Raw genomic sequence first — 19,676 nt, 5'->3', positions numbered from 1 at the left:
TTGATAGTGTGTTTTGAAGGCCTTTAATGAATATATAAAGCTACAGAGCAAATGGTAGAATAATGCATGCATAAAACCACAGAGCAAATGGCAAATTTTTTGTGGAAAAATAAAGCTACATAGCTAACAGGAGACAGCCATTGTATGTGCCCTCCTAGAATAATGAAAAGAAATAATCAGGTATACAAAGGGATGTTGCCTGGATTTTGTGTAAGAAATCACACTCATAATGACATATTTTAAGATGGGCACTTTCCAATGGAGAGGAATCAAATGCCTGATTTTGATAATCCCAGAAAAAAAAGGATTTTAAAGATTTAATATAGACAGGAAGCTGTTGCTTTGGGTACACTTTAACACCACCCCAGCAGATTATCCTTTTGGGACAATCCTGACCAATTAGGCAGACCCCCACTGGAGCACCACTACACATTCATGGGTGGCGAAGGAAGAGAAGAGATGGGAAGACAGAGCAGAAGAGAAGATTGCAGTTAGCTGTCATTATCACCTGTGTCATAGCTTTTAAGTAATGAAATGGTCTAAATAGATCAATAATTACAGATTTCCCCTGACCGTTGGAAGCAGCAGGTTGGATATAGCTGTCTGTTCATGGCTCAGAGCTTTAGCGAAGGCCACATGGGCTCTCACACAGCTCATGTGCCATGCCCTGGAGCTCCTCTGATCCCAGGCCTGCCACCCCACAACACCAAGGCCTCTCTGCAGTCACTATCTTGGAGTGGTCTTCAGATTAGGGTGAAGGCAAGGCTGGCCAGCAAAGGAAAGGTTCCTCCAAATGCTGAGATGTAAGATTTTAAGACCTTTCTCTCTGAAAAACATTTGTTCATCTCTTTAAAAATGTTTCTTTCAAATGCACCCTTCTCCCTGTACCTCCCTTCCCCCCATCATAAAAGTTTATGATGGCACAGTGAAAGTAGAACTTTGATAAGCCATAATATACAAATGGAAGGAACTACTGAATGCTAAAGCCATGTGATAGTCCTTCCTTGTCTCTGCAGAGACCTTGGAAAGTGAAGGAATTATAATCAACCTTGTACTGACTCACACTGATGTGATTTTTTTGGTGACACCTCCTGTGGTAGCTTTAATTCCAGGAAGAGACAGGAGAGGTAGAAGAGTCATTTGTCTAGATGTAATGTCTACATTCAGGATAAAATGCACCCCTTTGCCAAGAAATGCTAGTTTAATTTACAGAGAATTTTAAAATACTGGGCCAGCATCAGCTCTCTGAAAAGGGTCAGCATGAGTTCTAGGCTTGCAGTTCTGAAAAAAATCTGCAATCCCAACCTTCAAGTTGATATAAATAAAACTTATGGTAATGTGCTATCACATGTGTCATACTGCGTAGCCAGTAAAACCCTGGCAGTAGACTATTTTTTCCTTTATTGTGGTATGAAAGGTTTCCATGTTAACAGAACAATCAGCTCTTTTTTTCAATCATAAATTGGCACTTCTAAGCTGTTCAGTGTGGGTGAACATTGTCACTACTGTAGCTTTTTACCGCAGGAGACTGTGGAATGAATAAATAAATGCTTATTTCTAAAAACCCCCTTCCTCCTCGAATCTAACATCTGTCACTGAATGAATAGGGGAAGACAAGCACCGTTGCCTTTCTCTTAATCCTTTGACACATCTATAGCTCACATACTCTCAGTCATCAGCTGAATTAATTAGATATTCTTTTAGAGACTTTTTGATCACAGAATTTCATTCCTGTATCAGAAGCTTGTTTTATCATTATTAATATTAATAATATTAACAATAATGAATAAAGTATCAGCAGCATCAACCTCACAAGCCTAACAAACTGAGAAATGGAAATGCTAACTGATGATCCATCATGAGTGTTTCAGGTATGAAGAGTTCATTAAACATCTGACTAGTATTAACGGGGATATTCCATCACTGTGGTTTAGAAATGAAACAAAGATTTCACCAGCACCCTCAAAAGATAATTCAGTGAGTGTGTTCTCAGGGTTCAGGTTCACTACAAAATCAAATCAGTTCTGATCCAACTCTCAATCAATATATAATCCTGAGAGATCATTCTTATGAGTTAGTACAAATCCCGGTTTTTTAGACAACATGAGAAGAAAAATTGATTTGATATCCTATTGAGTATTGCAGAAATGGAAGTATCAGGTAAAAGCACTGAATAGAACGGAAAGAACATACAAGCTAATAAGTTGCCTTTAGAAATTTAGAAATGAATATTTTGCAAACTACAACGGCTTTTTTTCCCTCTGAAATGACAGCGAACTCTCTCTTTGGTGCTTTCCCTCACACCTTACTGCAAAGCTCCCTAGACAAAACAAACAAGATATTTCTTTCTAGTTTGGGGTTTATCAGGCTCCAGAAAGACATGTGACCCCATAGAGATAGAAAGCCAGGCTAGAGCAGGTTTGCTGGTGGGAATGAAGTGTACTCCATTGGACAGTAAGACTTCTTGCTCTGCGGAGGACTCTTTCTTCCAGGTCAGCCAGTATTAGATGAGTGGACAGGGAAGAAGGTCAGCCTTACCTGGAAAAGAGACTTCCTTCTACAGAGCACAGAGCTCTAATGCAGATGCCTATACTGGGCTAGAGAGACACAGGCTCTGGCCTGGACAATGAATATTTTTGGTCTTTCCTGTTTTCTCCATAACAGCAGACATTGTGTCTGTCTCTGCATTTAAGCTGCCTGAAGAAGACACACACATTGCACCAAGTCAGTCTGTTCTCTCATCTTTACCCATTTTGGCCTTCCAGGTCTTTCCCGGCTCCTGATTTTAAAAGTTCTGAGCCAGGATGGTACACCCACCTCCAGCCTTTCCCTTGTTCATCTCCTTACAAATTATGGGCTATGTTGGCTTTTTTGGGGAGCAGTCATGCTTTTGTATGAGCAGTTTTGATGACCCATTTCTGCTCAGCAGCAGATGTGCTCCCATTAAGTTTTGACTTTTACTTACAGCTACTTTCTTTCTTAATATGAAAGTCTTTTGCAATAGACAGCAGAGAGCTGTGACAAGAAGAGTGGATCCAGGGATATTGAGTGTCTAGCATTGAGCTGGGGAGAGGGGCATAGGAAGGGGTGCACAGAGAGTAAGGATACAACGAGTAGGGTCTGTGTGCTTTGAGTGAGTACAGATGGTGTTACCTAGAGAGACCCTGTGGGTCAGAAACTGTAGGTCCGGAGATCTTGACAGTCCATCAGAAAGCAGAAAAGGCATAGTCACTCTGAATAAAACATTTCTGCCAAAAGCCTAAGCATGCAAGAGAGGGCCCCTGACAGGTAGGTGGAAACAGGCTAGAACAGCAGTTCTTGACTCAGTGTAGGGAGGGAAATTTTCACAGTGGTGGCATCCTTCTTTGCAGACCCTGATCAGCAACTTTGCTCCCTGTCTCCCCTGCCCTTACCAAGCTTCACTGCCCTGAGACATGGCAACAGCTTATACAGCAACTTTCTACCCTGCCTCCTCCCCTTCCCCTTGTCTCCTGTCATCTCCTGGCAAAGCAGCAAACAAGCAAACACATATAACAAAAACCTAAAAGGATACAGAGGATCAGGGAACATGTAATTTGAGCAGCAATGAACCATGGATTGTATGTCACTGGATAGTGAGCTGGTGAGGCAGGAAAACATTAGAGGGTTCAGGAAGATACGAAGGCAACCAAGATCGTTTTGGAAAAGGGATGTAAATAAATGATACTAAGATATATTAGGAATCTATTTCTCTTTAACCTTACCATTGAATTTACTACAATACAAAAAGGCTTTCCGTATAATCACACAAACACACACCCCCCCCATTCCTTGATGCTCAGTGTATTCATAGCCTTCACCAGTGAAGGAGCAGGCAATGTCTGACACACAAGTGTTACAGTGGATGCCTCACCTGCTAGCAGAGGATGCAGAGACCTGTCCATACACACACCAAAAAAACTGTTTCTGATGGTCTAGATAGAAAGGCTCACCTGGGTGGAAAGGCTATTTGTGCACAAGGTGCACAAAAGTGCACACAATGCACAGCAAATAGCTATGTTTTGGAGAACTTGGGAATGATGGTACCAGGTCTGTCGCATCATGTTTGCTTTCTTGCTGTCTGAGACCAGACCTTCAGACTTGACACAAGCTGCACATAAACTTGTACAAATGCTGTTAGTGTTCATCTACCTGTGGGTTTCAGGTTAAACCATTTGGGCACAATATGTCTAAAGGGGACATTTAGCAAATGAACTTCTCACCAAAGACAGAAGTGTAAGTATCAGGGGAGAGCTACCTTTAATGCAATATATGGACTTCACTCATGCAAGTTTTGGGTTTGGTCAGCATTCATAGGCCAAGAAGCAATTCCTGTTTTCTTAATCCGGACTATTGCTTGTTCCCTTTGTTCTCTATATTAAGAAAAACATGTTTTAAAGCAGTTTCTGTCACTCTTTTATCTGAGGTTTATGAAGAAATCTCCCAGCTCCATCCCTTCTGTACTAGCAGCAGTTAGCTTCCCTGCTTGAATTCACTAAAATTCAGTGGTTTTTTCTAGCACAAAATATTGTGTCGCAGAAAGGACAAGATGCTTGATGGCCTTTAGCCCCATGTCTCAAGTGTTCTAATCTACAAAAGATGGGTTTTATAATTTGACACAAACATCATTTGAATCAGTTCCACAGCGTTTTCTAAACAGTCTGTGGTATTCTTTTTCGGTTGATTGTTTCAGAGTTGTTTCACAAAATGTACTCTGGAAAATGTACTATCCTTGTCATGGTGCAAGATATAGTCATAACAATGCATAAAGTTGTTATTTCTGGCCTTTTTAAAGCAAAATAAATGTTTCTTATTTGAGAAAGTTATTTTGGTTTTGTTTTTTTCCTCTCAAAAAATTAGACAATAAGAAACCTTTACAAGTTATTTTTTTTAAACCTGGCTGTCTTCTAAAATAATTGTTCCTCATGTTAGTAACAGTCATCCTTTTATTATATCAAAAACAAAAATATCCCTTCGCACCTCTGCCTTATTTTCCTCATGTCTAGGTTCTCTACATATATTTTTACTTTGTCTTCTTCAGTAATCTCAGAATCTACTCTTTCTTTTATCCTTACAATCACAATTCCATCCCACTCTCCTGTGATCTTTTCTTTCTTTTTTTTTCCTTCATTCTATATGCTGTTTAAATACCTCAGTCTCAGTTCTTATGTGTATTCATGGTGCTATCCTTATCTAAATCTATGCTGCCAGTTAACACAGTCTATTTTTGTACTTCTTTTTTACAACATTTTGCCTTCATCTATTAATGTTAAGCGCCTTCATCTATTAATGTTAAGCACATTTCTCTGTTCTCCTCTTGGTATAAGGAAAATCTTTTGGCTTCTAAAGTGCCCATCTCCTCTGTCTGTTTCTAGCGCAAACTGTGGGAGATGTCCCATGTACATAAGCTTACATTTTATTTTGAATTTATTAATAATCTAGATAAAGATTTTTTTTTTCCTGTGCATATACGCATTATAATATCAACTTGGCATAGTCTGTTGTAGCCTGATTTTCTCAGATATTAAACAAATTGCACTTGCAGTTCTTCCTCCATGCTTGTTAGTTGTAAAAAATCTAGTCACTTCACTCAACTGTAAACTGAAGTAAATTGTCATTTCCTATGCATAATGCAAAAAATATTGCAGGATTTCTGGTACCTCTAGATCATTTGAAAATCACAGCTTTTAACATCTCCCTTCGCAAAGTCCACAAGAGAGAAATTTGTATCCATGAAACTGCAGTAGAAAAAGCCCTTTAAACAAATTATTTTCAGGAGGCTGACTTCATTTTTCTCCAGAAGAAGATAATACATTGGCTCTGTTTTTCAGGCATGTACATTTGTGAAGCCATTTAAGCATTGACAAATGAGTGGACAGAAAATGGAGGAAGCATTCCTCTCTGAAAGAATTGATTTTGCTGGGGCATACAGATGGGATGAGCACAATGCTGTACTAAAAGGTAAATATACTGCATAGCAGAGGAAGGCAGGAGTAGAGTAAGAAGTTTGACTGACAAAATATTGGCTTTTCTTTCTGGCAACAAGACCAGAGAGGTCAGTTTTTATTCAAGAAACATGTATTAGTATAAATACATCCCCTTTCTGGTTAAATATATTGCTTTTATTTTTCTTTCCTTTTTCTCAAGCTAAACCCCATAACCACAGTCAATTTCCTCAGCTTCACTGAAATGTTCTAAAAACATCTGCAGGAAAAAAAAATTACAGCTTTAGACCAGATTGCTTTAAATACTGCTTATTAGTTAGTGGCACTTCAGGGACCAAGCCTAGTAATAAAGAAAATTACCTCATGTGAATTGTCTGCTTATTAAGAGTGTAGCTACTGAACATCGACCAAGAACAGGTTAGTATACACTATTTTAACTAATGTTTGCTGTCACCGATTGTACTTCTCTGTGCTCTAAATTATTTCTGAAAGAATTATTTCATAGATGATATACAGCTCCATTGACTGATGAAAGAATATACAGGTCTTTGTCAAAATCTATTATGGATAACTCCATAATTTTATCAGTGTTTAATGTGAAGTGCTTCTGGTTGCATTTCTGAAATAGATAATTTTTTTCAGACTAATCCCCATACTTCAAACACTCCCAGTGACCAATCTGCTGTCTTACAGTTAGTTAGGTGTCTTCCTTCCACTCTGTGTTGAGCTGAATCACCACTTACTTCTATTTGGAATGACACTCAATACTTCTCCATAAACTTATCAAAATTATGTAAAGAAAAAGAAGGTAAACACAGTGCCTAAGAATTTGAAACCATTTTGTGATGTGTTTGTGGTAACAACTCAGATGTGCACAAGTTATCGAAGACACATCCAAGGTCAAATCCAACAACCAACCAATGCACTTACTATTATATTTTTTCCCTGAGTAAGGAACATGTCACTCCTTTTTTAATACAAAAGTGTGCACCAACTGAGACTGTGTTTTAAGATGTTTCACAGTACGCAATTGGACTCTCATTTAGTAAACATTCTTCATATACATCCTTACCTTTGGGGAATTGTAACTTATATTTCATACCTGTTCTGAAATACTTAAGAAACACATACTGAAGATAACATAATTCTGACACTTTTACCCTTAAGCCACAACATCTAAGGCTGCTTTTAAAAAGAAAAATCAGTTCCTTGTCTGACTAGAGGATTAGGATAGGCTTATGGAATGACATCTGCTTGACAGAGAAGATACCAATGCATCAGCTGTAAAACTTGTTCTTTTCTGAAGCTGATGTATTGAAAATACGTCTACCTAGCTTAAACCACGTGTAAAAATAAGTGACTAAGTACAAATAGCTGTATGAGTGCTTAAATTGTATTTTGATGCTGAAGTACTAAACAGTAGTTCCAGTGTTCCCAAAGATCCTTAATATACGCCTTAGAGAATATACATATCTTTACCCTAGACAGTGAACCATGGTTTATGTCAATTATTTTGGAAACTAACTTTCTAGTTTGATTTAAACTCACACATGTACACCAATGAGATTTGAACAAGAATCTGGATGATGCCATGTGTTTAAAAATCATTGCATGTACTCAATGTCTAGAAGATTGATTACTTTTTATTTTGATACTCTTTCATTGGTGCTTTCAGAATGGAGCTCATTAACCACCATATACCAACTATCATGGCTATTTTTGGGTTTTATGGTGCTCAGACTGGAAAATCTTTGTGTTTTTGTAACATAATCAATACCATATACTCACATATCTACCTAATGAAAGCACCATACTTGACCCTGCCATAGAATCATAGAACAGTTAGGGTTGGAAAGGACCTTATGATCATCTAACACATACACATAACACAGTGTTTCAGTCTTCAGGCTTACATTACCTGTTATTAACTATGTTTGTTTGTCAAATACTTGTGAGTTCATGCCTTGATTAAACTATATGAGAGTTAAGTTAAAGGCCATGAAAAAAATGTTAATCAGGATTGAATCTGAATGATCTAGATAATAAATGTATGTCTTATTAGTTTTAGTTTGCTGTTGTTGAGATCAACTAACCTGAAGAATTAATGTATCATAAAAATATATGCTATACTTCGTGTATGCAGCATACAAATGTTGAATATTCAGTTCTCACGTATTACCATATATTTGCTCATAATAACGTCCCTATTAGCATGAGTGCTGACCCACACCCAACAGATTTGAAATTGATGCCTGCATTCACAAGCTAATAGACAAAAACTGATTAAAGAAGTAGGATGTACATAAAAATAAGGTACCACATTCATAACAAATGCACAGGATCTTACAAATGTCAACATTTTAAACAGAATATTTTGAACAACATTCTGCCTTTCTATGAGCAAAACCAAAAAATCTGTCACTTTTCTTCCCCACTTTTTTTTATATTTTATAGTAAATTCATAAATTTATTAACAAGAGAAATAGATATTCTCATTACACAGAGAATTCTTACTAATATGTGAGGTGGGTGGTGCTGTGTTTTGCAAAATGTTCTGTGTATTTCTGATCCCCTGGCTTTATCAGGTGTTTCCTGACAACTGGTTTACATGGTGATTTTATGATCTCAAGATATGTCTGGTAAGATTCATGAGATTCATATTTTGTTTTCACTCTCTGTTGATGTGAAAATGTAAAGTCAAATTCACAGAAAGGAATTTATAAGACACTAAACCGTGGCAGTCTCCTATTTTTCCTTTTCAGAAGGAAAAAATTTGTTGTTATTTCTGGTTTGATACACAGAGAAATTTGAATCTGTTCACTTATCCATGTGGAATAAATATCAGAAAACTTTTGAAGCAGCAGCATTGTTTTTTGTTAGTGTGATAATTCTATTGTCAGTCTTAAAGTTTAACTTACCCATTATTAAAGCATTTTTCTGACATTTTGGAATAAGTGGTGGAGCAGGGAGAATCAGAGGAGAAAAAAAGAGGAAATGTGTAAGAGTGTTTTGCATGAAATTATCTACATACATTCTTTTTCATCCCATCTAACTTTACACACTTAATTGATCTGCCTAATATACTGGCATAGTCATTATAAAGTGAATGGAAGGAGAATATCAGCATACATAAAATGGATGCGTGTCTTCTTTGACTAGATAAAGAGTTATGGACAATATGTTTTTAGTTTATGGCCTCGTTTGGGTACCTGATGCTAGGTAGGGCCAGGCAGATGCTGTAGGTCAGACCCACAGTGAATTAGGTAAAGAATCCTATTAGATTTAATGGAGAGGTTCCTTAAATACATTAATTTTTAATTCACTATTAAAAAAAAAATTCTCGTGAATAGACTTATAATCTTATTTTCATAATCTTTTGCCACCTCTGAATGACAGTGAGGAAATCAAGCAGGGAATTTTACACTTACTTTTAATAGAACTTCCTCCTTAAATATTCACATTTGAGATTTGTATATATGTGTGGCTGTCCTTTCAACTCTCAAGTATATGTCGTTCAGTGAAGACAGACTGGAATTATCCAGTTGTCAAAAATAGGTTTTGCTGGACCAGGCACATTCTCAATTGTCTGTGTTGTTTTAAGACTTAAATATAGTTTACTGGGTTCCACACAGGAGCTGTAATTTGAGTCAGTGTTTCCAAATTAAGATTCCATTGAGAAAATTGACTTTATTTAAAAATAGCAATGATCTCCCCACAGAGATGCCAATTCTGCAAATACCTATCACATATCCCTTACACAACACCAAAGCTGGTTTGAGCAGTTTCTGACTGGACTCCAGAAGTTTCAGCAGACTCCATGTTACACCTTCATATAAGCACCGCCAAACCCTGTTTGGCAAGGATAAAAGAGCCTAAGAGAGACAGACATCCCACATATTCACACAGAGTGAGAGCCCTTTATGAAAGGAGAAATGCTGCCCACTGCTACACTTCTTAAAAGAAAGTGTTTTGCAAGACAACACCCATGGTAATACATATAAGAAGGCATTTTCCCAAGTCACTCATCTGTTTCAGGGTGAGGGGCAATGCTTGTCAAATAAGTATTACTTTTGATTGGTTTGGAGTTTCTACTTCATTTTAAGATTTATCCAGTGCAGTTTCAAAATTGTAGTGGAATTGTCTTTTTTACATGGAGCTAGTGAAGGGGGCTTTGAATGAAAATTGAGCCCCAGTGGAAATGGAAATGGCATGGCAACACCTCTTTTGTGAAAAGTGGGCTAAATCATTGACTGATACTCACACAGAAGAAAAGCTAAATTCCAGCTCTTCTCTAGTAAAATCCTGCCTTGCTCTATACAGCATTTGAGACATAGTCTGAAGACTTCAGTGGTTCCAGTCCCCCTCAGGAGTGAACAGTACTGGTAAATATTGAACAAAGGCACTCTTTAAGGCTCTGAAGCAATGAATAGCTACTCATATGTTTACTCAACTCACATAGATATTCAAAGGACTCCCACATGTTAGAAGGGAAGCAGGTGCACAAATCTCTGCAGGTTTGGGTTTAACTCAGCTAAACGTAGCTTTTCTCCTTTTTTTCTTTTTTTTTCTCTCTTTTTTTTTTATTTCTCTTTCCCTGCGATATAATGCCATGATATTAATTTTATCATATTGTCTACTATTTCCGTGTTAATTTCACCAGAATGTAATAACGATCAGAACTTCACATCTCATTATTAGTAAATTAACACCTTTCCACCTGTATTTCTTATTTAATTGTGTGGGCAACTGCTGCAAGACAAAATAGAAAGATCTTGAAAATAACACATTGGCTGAAGTGAAAAAAAGCAACAAAAATACAGACATTGTGACATCTTTCTCCCATTAATGTATTGAAAAGTGCTGGTGCTGTTATTCATGCCTTTGATACATTCAGATGTTCACAGAATAATTAGCATCTCATTTTACACAGGTGCATTGTTATTTCTTTGTTAGTGAAGACAAAGTTATGCCTCATGGTCTTTATTGCTTATTTATTAATAAATTTGTGTTAATTTTGATCATATTTGTCTAGCCAATAGCCCTTCTGAGCACAAATCTACCTGCCTAAATATGAAACAGATACCATCAAAATATATTGTTTCCAATATTTTTGTGTACCTTCACAAATGAAAGTTAACACTATTAGTGAACTTTCATTTATGCACAAAGGTCCCTGTGAGGTCAATATATGTCTCTGCATATGTATGACAATATCATTGTAAAATCTAAGCAATGAGCAAAACAATGTCCAAATATGATGTCTGCGCGTTTTGCTTAGGCGTAAAATTTAGGCATATGTTTTTAGGTAGCCATTTTAGGTGGTCATTTAGTCTTCTTCAACAGTCAATGTACAGGAACAGATAGAAGATATCATCCCATCTGAGACACTTATACATGGATGGACTGAAGTTTGCCATCCCTCTCCACTTCTATTATTTCCAAAGGGTCACCAGCAGTACATATCAAAGATGATGTTTTTATGCTTGTGTGCTTTTGCCGAAGGACAGCAAAGTAAATGTACTTGTTACTGACTTCAAGAGTAACAAGAATGCATCTTTCTATTCCCACACAAATATATACAAAGTTATAGTAATAATATATAGGCACAGTGCTCTTTCATCCACTCTTAAGAGACACACTGAGCATCTTACCTTCCCAGATTTTCCAGATTTCCGGGCAATATTCTCTGCTATTACTTCTTATAACTGATGACAAGCTTGACACTTAGAAACCTATTAATATGGCAGTTACTGGTCAGTTGTTTTACCTTGCTTACTTACTCAGAAAAAAACTTCTCTATTTTCTTGCTTTATAACTAATGCATGAATTCAATGAAATTACTATGACCTGCTGTTTCCACACTAAGAATTCAGGACTGTTGGGGAACACTATGCATGAATACCCTAATTAAAAGACTTAGTCAATTTCTTGCAAATTGCATTTGCAAATTAAACATAGAGATCTGCATTAAATATGCAAAGCTGCTGTGAATTCCCCCTTCCTCAGAAAGTGCTTTTTGAATTACTGTTGCTATGGCATCCTTCACTTACTTCATTCCCACTACTGCAGGAGATTCAACAAAATCCTTATGCATACAAGCAGGTGTTTTGATTTTTGAATTGATCATATGCTTTAAATTAGACATCTGATAAAATTCCTTGTTGAACAAGACCTGCTGTTTCATTTTGCTTATCTTTTCAGTTTGCAAGAAGTAGTATATAATAAATATTCTTTGCTCAAATGGTTCGCAAGCTATTGTTTCTGTTTTATGGGTTGGTTATAAGCTGGATTTTGTTGTTACTAACCATGCTGTTTACAGTGTAAATAGCTATATGTGAACCTTGTGCTGGGACAATATGATGGCTCGGAATGCATTGCAGAAATTAAGAATTCCTGTGCTCCTAGAAATTATTAGAAACAACACAGTATCACAGAAATTAAGGCCATCATTTTGAAAGACAAAGTATTCAATAACAATAGCAGTTTAAAATGCATTTGCTTTTAAGTAATACTTTTTTTTTTTTTTTTTTTTGAAGATTTGGTTTTGGTTTAGGTTTCTGTGTGTTTGTTCAGAGTATATTCACACCAATAGTTGCACAGACTAACCAGGGCTAAGGAACGGGAAGGAGAAACAAAGGGCAGAGGCACATAAGTAGAGAGGAAGGCATCAAGGTAATGTTTCTGCAAGTAATTTTCTGGAATCACAAACTAAGGCTATAGAAACCCTAGAAATGTTATTGAGTCTATTCCTTTCTTCAAAATAGGTTCATGGTTGACAGATGTTTGTCTAACTTGTTTTTAAAGACTTGAAATGGTAGAGATTTCAAGATTGGTCTAAACAATCTGTTCATGTGGTTATCTTCCTTTTTATGCAAATATAAAGAAAAGTTAATATACACAAAACAGTAGTACCATCATTATTATTACTGCAAATAACAATCATTATTCCCTTTACTTCAACTGCCAGAGTCCTGATTTTTAAAATAAGCCTAAGCATTGGAACAGGGAACTTTGTTAATTTTTGATTCATAATTAATAACATATAAACTATAGTGATTCATTCCAACTCTACAAACAAATATTTGCCATAAAATGTGCATACATAATAATAATTAGCTAGCACTCATTAATAACCTGTATATTTTGTGGGGTTTTTTCCATTATTTATTATGAAAAACATAAATTATATAAATCAGCTAAAGTCTCATACAAAGTATTGGAGGCTTTAGAATAATGTCATGCCACTCAAGCAATTTTCATTTTGCCCGTAAAGTATAAACATAGTTTTACTGCACTGTAGACTGATTGTTTGCAATTCCAGACTCTGTTTCCTATTATGATTCGTCCATACTAAGTGCTATATCTTAATCTTCTCACTGGTATTGACTACAGCTACTGTGGCATTAATAGGAACTTTCATCCCTCTTCATGTTTCTTGATGTGAAGAGAAACCAAATATCCACAGGAAATGTTCAACCAATAAGTTGTGGCATCATGTGATAAGATAGAAAACCACATACTAAGAAACTATGTCATGTCTCATTGCTTAGGATGGTAGCTAGCTTTATGCCAAGAAAACATCTATGGATGCATTTTGCCTACAGATTTAAAAAAAAACCCAACCCTTTTTTTTGTTAGGGGTTTGGCATTCACAGTGTGCAATTCAGACCTACTTGTGCACATAACATCCCTGCTATCACTGAGGAAATAAGGACTGTCTATATTAACATATCTTTTAAAGAACCACTAAAACCTCTGAAACTCCCAGAAGCATGAGAGAATTCAATATATCGGTGTGTTTTACTAGTTGGCAATTGGTTTTGATGACTGTCTACCTGTCAGTTTGTTCAAAAATTCATTAATAGGACTGTCCCGTGTTTCAGAAACTTAGGCTATCTAGGGGTTGGTGACACTCAACAGAATGAATTGAGGAGCAAAGTCGTTTTCCAAATAAACACCTTAAATCTACTAGCTGCCTGGTGCCTGTCAATTTGAACAACTGGCCATGGAAGAAGTAACTTTTCTGTAAATAGTATGTGAAACTTGGAAAACATTAGTTTTCTGAACTCAGATCCAGATAACTTAGAGTCTGAAATTTGCAGTTTGAAAAAGTAAGTTTTAGCTCAATTTTAAGGATATTTTTGACATTATCATCATGATCAGATTGCGTACCAGGGGATTAAAAAAAGGCTGTTTTGAGGAATGTGATTTATATGACATTGCTAATGTTTACTTTTGTCACAGTGCTAGGAAATGAATTGGGGAAGAGAAACTTATAAAAATAATTATTCTTGTGGCACATAGATTTAATTTGCAGTTTTCAGTGAACCATCATCCACCTTCTACTTCCCTTTTGTAATTCTATATATTCTTATATTCCTAGTGTAACTCAATTTGCACTGTGCTTGACATAAGCTAAAAGGCAAGGTCTCTTTTACTATAGGTGGCAGCACTAGTTTATTATAAATGTTGATGGGCTTCCCTCTCTTGAAGGAAATTGATATAAGGATACTTGGGCAGCATACTGTTTCTATGTAAAGTAATTATGTTTAAATTTTAAATTCTAATGCCTAGTTAGGGATGATTAGTCTGAAACCATAGCTGCAGTCTTGGCTTAAGTGTAAAAAATAAGCCAATTACTAAAAAAAATCCTCTGAAAATTAGAGCAGATTGGTGGGATGGTGGAATTATTTGCTTTTCCAATGAGAAACTTTCCCAAACTCAACTTCCAGACCATCAGTTTCTAGTATATTGCAATTCTCATGTGCTGATACAAATGTTTGATAAGGATTTGCTGTGTTTTGTTCTGGAATTCAATGGTATGGTATCACTGCAGTTCTGCAGGTGAATACTCCAAACAAATTCTACAGAAGAATCACAATCTCTGGTCCCTTTTCTTTTTTTCATGTAAAGTTTTGTTACAACAATACAAACTTTCCTCTGAATGTCCTCACCTAGTCACCTGTGAGAGGCTCTAATTTTATTGGAAGCTACTTTCCTACAATAGAGGAATTAGCTTTGTAACTGTCATTATCCTACATCACCCACATTCTTACATTCCTCCTTAGGCATTTCAGGTAAGAATCTAATATAATGGAATCTTTACCTTTTAATAAATACAGAATAACCTGGAATACATACAGTACAACACCAGTGGCTACTGTTTTATGGATATTCAATAGGAAATAATTCCTTCTACTACCTTTGATGATGCTTTACAAGACTGGAAAGCTAAAATTGTCACCATCAAAGCCACTCAGAAAAATTCTGAGAAGCATGTCTTTCCTGAGTCACTGCTTGATCGGGAAGGAAAAAGAAAGTATTATTTAGTTGCCAGACCGGTGTCCATCATAATATATAATTTATAGAGCTGTTAATTTTCATTCTTTTTTGCATAAAACTGCATTTTTTCTAAAAAAAAAAAATACATTAATAAATTTGTAGTCTCGGCTATTCGTTCATATGTAGCTCTGCATGAAATAGATGTCATACTATACCCTAGCAAATCTATGCCAAAGATATAGTAAGACATTGTTGTCACAAAGTTTCCTATAAAGAGGCATAAGAAAAGACTCTACAGTTAAAAGCAAAAGTTTTCAAAATTAAGTGCCAGTTCTTAGACTTCTATATTCTTGTTTAGGATTCCAGAATGCTGAATGTCAACAACTTCAATTAACCTCAATTAAAGTCACTCTTAAGCTCTATTGTTCCCTAAAGGAACAAGACCTTTTCCAGGAGGGTCCCTGTCATTTCAGATATTTGTACCATTGTTCTTATGGCTGAGATAGCTTAGATACAGTTCTACGTATCGTTAAATATGATGATAAAAAATGAATGAAAACAGCAGATGAAATGCAAATTTTTTTTCTCTCCCTTCTTTCAGTGTATTGTTTCAGAAACTATTGATTAAAAAAAAAAAAGGTAGAAACTTTAGGAAGTCATTTGAAAACTCTGCAACTTTTCATGCAAAGGAGTGGCTATTTTAATTTCAAAAAGGATGGATTTTTTTTTTTTCTGTATATATATGTGGTGCATGCAAATTTCACTATTGAGATCTGCAATGGAGAAATTCTCTAAACACATTCTGGTTTTCTGTAGTCCTTGCCAAAATCCTTCTTTGCAGCTCTGTACCAGGCTGCTGCTGGATAGATCTTCATCTTGCCTTCTTTCTAAGAATTTATGCTGTATCGACTACACCCACATTCCTAAACTCCTTGACCGCTGACTTCTGTGAGAGTTCTTTTAGTCACTGTCTCCCTCTCAAGCTTGAAGCAGCTTTTATCCTCCAGAAAGTTTAGACGTTTCTTTGTCTTTTCCTCTATGCTTGTCCTAAAAATCTATCTCCAATCCCCTCTGCTATAGTAATTACTTAAAAAACAAGAATTAAATTTAGAAAATTATTGTTGTGATTATTAGCTGGGGCTTTACTTAGGGAAGCAGGATGCTGGGAAGCGATGAAATAGAGCACTGCCAAAAATCAGTTAATTAAAAGTGAATGAAAAACTGCAGTAGGGTTAACATGCAATTGCATTTCAGGTCACAAGAGAAAATATGCTGAATCTCATTCTAGTATGTCATTCTCATCCAGATTTTTTTTCAGCCTCAGTGCTTTTCTCCGGGAGCTCTGTAAAACATGTTCTATTGACACCAGGGCATAATGTAATGCTGGAGAACTGATAGCAAATTCATTGCTCTTGCCTTTCTATATTTATTCTTGTTGAGGTTACACTTTGAAGCAACATACCTCATACATATTTCTCAGTAAACTACTATTCAGATTTAGAGTACTTTAACAATCATAATCCTATGAAGATCCCTGTAAGATGATTGTTCAAAGAAGCACTTCTGGGATTTTATTTTTACAAGCCATGCCATACCAAAATTGCATGTAAGCAACTTCCTTCTCTTTCCCACCTTTCCTCTTTCTCTTGTAGCAGCTCATCATAGGCTGGGTTTCACTCACTTTGTGATCGCAACATGTGTCCATAATACCTCATACACATTCCTAGGTGATTCAGAGTGAGGGGTTCCTGCACCCCTAAAGGAACTTTGTACCCCAGTTCTCCTTCGTAGAAACGACAAAGGTTGGAAAATGATCCTGGGTTGTTACTCTTGCTTACATGCCCAAAGCAGGAGGAATACTTTTTACCCCCTTGAAAGCTGGGAACCTCCTGAGACCTAGTGAGTGCCCTGAATAATTTTTTTTTCTCAAAATTCCAAAATAAAAGTTCTTGTCCAACCATATTTCTGAAAGGTCAGTAAGAAGCCCTCTCCCAAATGGAGAAATGAACTTTCCTTGGCTGACAATCATTGTGCAGGTAACTGATCCCTTAAGAGACTTGTACTGCAATGTAACAACACCGGAGCATTCCAGTTAAGATTGGTAGTTAATTCATGTGTGATAGCAGCATGAATTAGGATGTGTCTCTCTTGGTCCTTCCTGAAGTCTATCTTATGTTTGTTAACTTTCCTGATGTTATGTTAAATATTTGTCAACCCAATAAGCTTCAACTCACCATTTCATTAAACATCATCATTACTCAAACAGTAATCTTGACCACTGTAGAGTTGATTTTTTATTCTCACTTTCACAATGCATGGAAAGGGAGGATTTTTATTTTTCTATGCAGTATAATGTGTGATAACCTTTCAGTATAACCTTGAAGTTTCTCTTCTTGATCTTGGTGTTTGTTATCTGTCCTCAAAGTTTAACACCTTTCCCAGGATGCTCCTTCTGGGAGTGAGGTAGAAGTAAATAATAGTCTAGCATGTTTATTTCATATGGATAAGTGAGAATCAGAGGATATTCATGCATTTTTTAATAGGTCTTCACAGGCTATAGAGTTGATGTGGCAAAGGTGGAGCCAGTCAAGATTAAACGTTTATACATTTTGATTAGCTGTTAATCAGACTCATCTTAAAAACTGACATGAAAGAAAGCAGGTTTCACTAGCCATTTCAGAAAGACTAGAAGGCCACACTAGTGACAAGAATGGGAAATAAGGGAAAAGCAAGAAACAGCTAAGGAGAATGATCCTGTACATCTCAGAAGACCTCTTGACAAAGTCCCATAGAAGACGCATAGAGAGGAAAATAAAGAAAGGCAGGATAGTTTTTTTCAGTGTAATTTTTTCTGCTCTGTATTTTTGTTCTGACTATTATTGTGAAAACAGTTGAAATTGTTGAGACCCTTGGCTTTCATGAGCTTCGATTGTGCTGTATCCTTGGAGAGGCATATTGTAAATCATAATAATCACTTGCCTGGACTTCTGGAAAATGAGTGTCCTCAGGCTATATGTCTGGAAGAGGAACATTAGTCCTAGAACCTTGGCAGTTTGATTAGAAATTTCTGGTCCTCAAGACTGATGTTAAACAGAGGACCTTCAAGACACCATGTTTAAAATCCCAAAGACAAACTCAGTGTTTGGACTTCAGTCAGATTAAATAAGCTTAAAAATTCATGTGTGCTGTGGGAGAGGGAGCCAAAGAGCAGCCTCCTCAATTATCAACAAAGGCTCCTCAGTGAGGTCTTTGACAAACAATGCAGACACCTTAAAGCAAAGCTTTTTCGTTAGGCAGAATCATTATTTTAGAGTGCAAAGCTGCAGCTTAGCCCAAGATGAAATAACAAAGCTCTTAAACTTTGGGCAGACACTGAAGCTCCCTGCCTAATTTTTGAGTTGTCTTCATTTTCTTTGCTGTAAAATCAGCCTGTCTTCTTGTTACTCCATTTCAGCCATGGCTATTTTAGAAATAATTGCCTCACATAAATTTATTCCTCGTGTCTGTTTTTGCTCCCCTCTTTCCCTGCCTGCAGAACCATAAAGAGTACTTTAATCAACTCATTATGTAAAATAAAAAAACAAAACCAAATACTTATTTTTCTGATCACCAGTTAATAAAAACTTGCATTTTCAGTATGAGATAATATCTTCTTTTATATCATTACACTTTTTCCTTCTATCTGCCTGTCATTTATCAGGGTCAGTTTCGCTGATAATATAAGGTGATGGAAAGCAGTCAAGCAGAATGATCATCAATAAGCATACATGATAAAAAAAGGTGTTTACAGTAAGGCATTGATTGCATGACGCTTGTAACTGGTTACATTTCTCCCTTGTGTTAGTATGATGTCTCTTGGTTGAATGATAATGTGTGGGGACTACAGGGGCTGTGGGCTCCTGTGGGGTGCTGGGCAGGGTCAGTCAGGGCTGGTTGTGCTCTCAGGGCCCTGGATGGTTAGCCAGATCAGACCATAAATCCAGCTTAGATTTAAATTGACCACAGAAGGAAAAAAAAAAAGAAAATCAAAACAAACAATTTTTTAAGTTATTATGTTCCCATAATCTTGGTCTTTTTGTTTATAAAACTTTAACATTTATCTTCTGAATTATTGCTGTTGCTGCAGCATATACATGTGTATACCACATACAAATACATAGTTGGAACATATTTCTGAGCAATTAGAGTGTACAAGGAACATGTACTTTTGTGTCCTGAAAAAGGAAAATAAATAGAGTAAGTGGAGTTATCACATATAGATGTTAAAATCCAAAAGGTCAAGAGATTCAAAGTAGGACGTAATAGTCTGATTCTTTGTGCTTACAGGATAATAATAAAAACAAGAAGTAGCTCTGCCAAGCAGATTCTCCTGGACGTCTTACAGGGGCAGGCTTTCTCCTGTGTTTCAGTGCTTCATGGTTTAATATGCTC

This window comes from Strigops habroptila, chromosome 3, assembly GCF_004027225.2.
Source record: "Strigops habroptila isolate Jane chromosome 3, bStrHab1.2.pri, whole genome shotgun sequence".
Taxonomy (NCBI): domain Eukaryota; kingdom Metazoa; phylum Chordata; class Aves; order Psittaciformes; family Psittacidae; genus Strigops; species Strigops habroptila.
This window is presented reverse-complemented; position numbering follows the sequence as displayed.